Consider the following 6,459-nt stretch of genomic DNA (forward strand, 5'->3'; position numbering starts at 1 on the left):
TGTCCGGGCTGAGGTATACAGATAAAGACCAGTCTCTTTTACAGATGCACAATTGAGAGCGTCCAGCCGAGCCCTACCACCGCCTGGTACGGCAACTGCACCGCCCATAACCACAGGGGTCTCCAGAGGGTGGTGCGGTCTGCACAACGCATCACTGGGGGCAAACTACCTGCCCTCCAGGACACCTACACCACCCGATGTCACAAGAAGGCCAAAAAGATCATCAAGGACAACAACCACCCAAGCCACTGCCTGTTCACCCCTCTATCATCCAGAAGGTGAGGTCAGTACAGGTGCATCAAAGCTGGGACCGAGAGACTAAAAAACAGCTTCTATCTCAAGGCCATCAGACTGTTAAACAGCCATTACTAACACAGAGAGGCTGCTGCCTACATACAGACTTGAAATCATTGGCTACTCTAACAAATGGATCACTAGTCACTTTATTAATGCCACTTTAATAATTATGTTTACATATCTTGCATTACTCATCCCATATGTATATACTGTATTTTATAATATCTATTGCATCTTGCCTATGCCGCTCGATCATTGCTCATCCATATATTTATATGTACATATTCTTATTCCATCCCTTTCCTTAGATTTGTGTGTATTAGGTAGTTGTTGTGTACTTGTTTGATTACTTGTTAATATTGCTGCACTGTCGGTACTAGAAGCACAAGAATTTCGCTACACTCACAATAACATCTGCTAACCATGTGTATGTGACCAATACAATTTGATTTGATTTGATTTTAGACTAGACGTAACATAGTGAACGAAAATCTGGGACACTCAAATTAGTACAGCATATGTTTCGTTTGGAATGGTTACAGTACATAAAATGGAAGGTTACCAAATGCAAAAACAAAAGGAGGGTGGTTGGTCAGGGTGGATGGGTCTAGCAACCCAAATATTGCGTGTTTTACTCTCATCACAGACAACTTTAGCATTTTAACTAATTAACAACTTTGCAACTAATTACTACTTTTTCACTACCTTGCAACTACTTAGCATGTTAGCTAACCCTTCCCCTAACCTTAACTCCTAACCCCTAATCCCTAGCCAAGCTAATGTTAGCCACCTAGCTATCGTTAACATTAGCATTAGCCACCTATGTAGCTAACATATCCTATGAATTGTGGATGATGATGGACATACCAAACAAAACATCATACTAATTGGAGTGATTTTTGTTGACCTATCTTTCATTCACAGGAGGTTGGCGGCACCTTAATTGGGGAGGACGGGTTTGTGGAAATGGCTGGAGCTGAATAGGTGKAAAGGTATTAACAACATTAAACAAAAGGTTACCATGTGTTTGATGCCATTCCATTTATTCCATTCCAGCCATTATTACTCGCCTCAGCTGCCTCCGCTTTTTCCATCTACCCCTGAGTCCAGGGTGCAAACGGATTCACTATGCTATGCTATCATCTCACACGTAGACTATGCACTAACGCAGCACATTCGTCCAAATTACAAAGCAAGATTGCATACGACCATACACAGTAAGCACACATCCCCAACCCGCTCTCTCTGTCTCACACACCACACACACACACACACCACACACACACACACACACACACACACACACACACACACACACACACACACACACACACACACACACACACACACACACACACACACACACACACACCACACACACACACACACACACACACACACACTCATGTCAGGTCTTTCCAGCCACGGAACAAGTGACACTCACATGTGCTCCGCAGACAGTGGCGAGGTGCGCCTCCGTTTTGCTTGGAGAAGCAGAAAGCGATAGGAGCCAGGAGAATGGCAGCAGGGGAGGGGAGGAGAGAGGGTGGGAGAGAGGGGGGAGGGAGGGGAGAAATGCAGATGGAGGGAGTTGGAGGGGGTGCAATAAGAGGGTTGAGTGGTTCTAGTAAATATTTATATTGCATTATGATAGCCAAAGCGTGAGAGTGAAAGAGAGAGAGAGGCAGAGAGGGAGAGTTATAGAGCGACCACCCCTTTATTAATATTATTCCACACCGCTAAGTTTAGCATTCAACACGTGTCGCCAGTGATGGAGAGAGAGAGTGAGGGAGGGATAGAGAGAGAGGTTGATGGTTGCTAGGTGACCGGGCGCATATACTGAATTTTAACAAAAGAACAGGGAAAGGGGGAGAGAGAGGGAGGGAGAGAGGTAGAGAGAGATCGAAAAATTGAATACATGTAGAATATATATTTAGATATATATTTTCAGGGGGGAAACACGCAAACGGATACCTCAAAAGGGAAGGATGTGAAAAGAATGGAGGGACGAAGGGAGCGAGGGGGGAAAGGCTCATGAAAAACAGTAAGTGCATGTATTTTTCGAAGTGCGGAGATATTTTGTTCGTTTTTTTCTGTCTTCTAGTTATATTCATTGTGGTTAGGGGAGCGAAAGCCTGCTACGCGTCATTGAGACGGGAATAGGGGGTGCGGGTGTMGGCATCTGTAGAGCCGCTCATGATAGAAAGATGGATGGAGAGGTGGAAACGGCCGGCGCGCGGAGCTTTGACCCCTCTGTCATTGCTGCGCGTGAACACTCACGAGCTCTTATACCCCTCAACGCATAGGCTATCTTGCATATTCGTAGGTTATATAGATACCATATGAAAAACCTCCACATTCGGACACACACACACTTGTTCAGCAGTTTTCTGGTACTTGCATGAATGCCTGCGGATTTATCAATTGAAGTGTATTCTTAGGCGACTGTGTGTGTTTGCTGTGTGTGTGTGTGTGTGTGTGTGTGTGTACCCACCGTCTTGATCTTAGCTACAGCTTTCAGTAAGATTGTCGATCAATCTTCACTCGATCTATTTATATCTCCGCACGGCAAGCTAGGATGGGGAATACGTTAAGACCACTGCATGCCGAGGTACAGCAGTGGTACAACGCCTGTCATTCTCCTTATTTTCACCAATGTATTTGTACTCAAACACTTGACTAAATTACCAACGGCAGTGGAAATATTATGTTTTTTAGCTGAGTGCGAGCTCAGTTGTTGTCTTGGTAAGATTTCTAAATTTACATCCTCGTGTTTCTATCCTTTTTGGTCCATAAATAACTTTTGTTCCTAGCATGACTTTATTAGTGGACTATAGCTAAGGTAAACATAAATGAAGGCCCAAATGTAAGGCCAGAACCRGAAACTAGAGCTGGAGCTCTGTAGCCAGAGTGGAGAGAGAGTATCTGACCTGTGTGAGAGATGGTGTTGCATATCACAGATGTGCTGCAGTGTTTCTGGTTGCCATATCAAACTCATTGGGATGCGCTGTTCAAGTGTTGCATTATGTTGATGGAAAACAGCGTTTTCTCTATAGGCCTACATTCACGTGTGTGTATTTGTAGTAGTCTAGATGTTGGTTCTGATAAGAGCAGTTTCCACTTGTTTAGATTGTCAAGCTGGTATCCATTCCCATGGACTATGTTATCATTATTCCTTTATGTTATGTATGTGCCAACTTAAACTTGGCGTACATGCTCATCTGCATAACACACCACACACACACACACGCACGCAGCACGCACGAGCACGCACGCACGCACGCGCACGCACGCACGCACCGCACACACACACACAACACACAACACACACACAACCACACACACAACACACACAACACACAACACACAACCACACACACACACACACAACACACACACACACACAGAGGAAAGAGACCAACCCCCCCTCCACACACACAACCATGCACAGACACACTGCAGCAGCAGGAATGCATGTGTTGTGGTAATGCGTTGCCTTCAGTGTCAATACATCCCCTCTCTACCGATCTGTCATACTGTCGCCCACAGAGAGCGCTACTGTACCAGCTGTGAACATGGGAACGGGGAGGAGAGAGAGGGAGAGAGGATTGGGGAAGAGAGGTGAAGTGAGGAGAGAGAGAGACAGAAGGTGTAAATAAGGTGGAGGTGAAGATGAGAAAAGACAGCAGAGAGAGGGAGAGGGGAAGAGAAGGTAGAGAGGAGTCAAAGGGGGAGGGGAAGAGAAGGTAGAGGAGGAGAGTCAGAGGGAGAGGGGAGAGAAGGTAGAGGAGGAGAGTCAGAGAGGGAAGGGGAAGAAAAAGAAAGGTAGAGAGGAGGGAGAGTCAGAGGGAGAGGGAAGAGAAGGTAGAGGAAGAGTCCAGAGGGAGAGGGACAAGAGAAGGTAGAGGAGGAGGCTCTCACCGAAGGGAGTAGGGCAGCGGCTTTCCCAGCACCTGGACTTCACCCTCAACGAACGGCGAGCATCCGCCCAGAAACAGACTCTGTCGCCACACCCCGTCTAGCTAACCTTTCACGAAAAAAAAACACCCTCTTTACAAAAGAGGTAAATCAGGCCAGTTTACGACTTGAGACACTTCAACGGGTGCATTGCCTGTGGTGAAAAGGTTAGTGGTGACAAGTAGTTGTCAAATCAGAGCTGCTGTTTTCACAACATTTTAAGCTTGAAGTGGGAGTTTGGCCAGAGTGTAAATTGCGATTTTTTGCATTTTACTTCAGTAATGGAATAGTAAGGAGTGTTTCTGAATAGAATACTGAACAAAAATGTTAGTTTGGTGTGACAGAAGTATGGATTTAAAACTCTCAGCTTGGGTTTTGTCAATGGCCTTTTACTGTTGGTATTATAGGTAGAGTGAAATACTCTCTGCTGATAAATTGCAAGCACACTACATCTTGCTGGCCACGTAGGGCTTGCCTTTTTTAGTCATGGTTTGCTTTTCGGCGCGGTATTAATGTAACAAGTGCTGATCATCAAGACTGACGAAATAGACTGTTTTATGCAAAGCGATGCTTGGCCATGAACTCATTTCGCTTCGGGAGAGTGCCACTCCCATTTTAGAGGCGGGCACTCAAGCGCCCAAACGTTACCTGAGCAGATTGCATTGATTAAACATAAACCCCATGCTCAGGGGGTTCCTATCACGTATGCTACTCTAGTGTTGTGGGTGTGTGTGGTGTGTGTGGTGTGGGTGTGTGTGTGGTGTGTGTGTGTGTGTGTGTGGTGTGTGTGTGGTGTGTGTGCTGTGTGTTGTGTGGTGTGTGTGGTGTGTGTGTGTTGTGTGTGTGTGTGTGTGTGTGTTGTGGTGTGTGTGTGTGTGTGTGTGTGTGTGGTTGTGTGTGTGTGTGTGTTGTTTGTGTGTGGTGTTGGAGCTGTGGTGTGGGGGTTTGCGTGTGTGTGTGTCTCTCTCATTCCACATACTCTCGTCGCTCCGCCCGCCGTTTCCTGTGTTGGCGACGCGTAAGCTAACACCGCTATGCTAATGTTTTCGATTCTGCACACACTGCTCAAGCAGGGAATTACTGAACTGCGTTTACCGAAGGCGCGTGATGAATTAGTCAATCTAGCTGTACTGCCAACTTTTTTGTGTTCATATTTTTTGCTCTGAATTATGTAAATGTACGCCCGTGTAATTAATTGTTTTTTGGGCTGCTTTATTAATGCGCGGTAGAATGTCATTTGGGCCTTCTGAACGAGCAGTGTCCCCCTGTTACGCGGGGCACTCTTAGACTCCGTAGGCGTGTCTTATCCCTCATGTCTTTAAGCAAACTGTCCTCTTTTCCTCTAACTCAACATTTCTTTATCACTTTCGCACTGAGTTTGACAATTTCTGTATATGTCCTCGATACTCTCCATACATATAATGTTTCTGGAAGCGTTTTTATAGGTAATGTTTATGATCTATCCCCCCGTGGATCGTAAGCGTTCTGAAAACTCTGTACAATGGTTTTTATAAACCCATCTCAATGGTCCCCCCCATCGCCACTCCACTCAGCCAACAGACTGCACATTTTTTAGAGCTTGTTTCTTTTCTCCCACTCCTCCCCCCTCCACCTCTCCATGACAAACGTTTTTGTTTCCATTCGCCCCCGAGAAGATGCTTAATTTTTGCTTGCAGCCGGGACAGGGCCGTTGACGTCCAATCTGCCAAAGTGTTCAGTGCGGTGAAAGGCGCGTTTCTTCACACACAACACACACACAGACCACACAACCACACACAACACACACACACAACAGACACACACACACACACACCACACACCACCACACACAGCACACCAAACACACCACACACCATACACACATCCTAACACACCAATCACACAGCACACACACACCCAACCTACCCCCGCCAGAGGGAGACAGAGGGGGAGTGAGAAAGAGAGGCTAGAGAGACAGGGAATGAGAAGAAAGAGAGCAAGCAGAAAAGAAGAGACACACGCGGAGGAGAAGGGGAGGAAGAGTGGCGACTCTTTCTTTTCGGAAGCGGTCGACGCAGTACCGAGGCAAGGCTGAAAAGAGAGGAGGGGTGGGAAAGCGCGAGAGAGCCGCCCCAGAAGCTGCATTCGTGCTCCGCCCTCGCTCCCTATCCAGCGCAGCAGTAGTAGCGTGCCCGCATGCACCAGATCTGGTGCCCCCTGTCCAGT

The sequence above is a fragment of the Salvelinus sp. IW2-2015 genome, unplaced genomic scaffold, assembly GCF_002910315.2.
Source record: "Salvelinus sp. IW2-2015 unplaced genomic scaffold, ASM291031v2 Un_scaffold2625, whole genome shotgun sequence".
NCBI classification, from domain to species: domain Eukaryota; kingdom Metazoa; phylum Chordata; class Actinopteri; order Salmoniformes; family Salmonidae; genus Salvelinus; species Salvelinus sp. IW2-2015.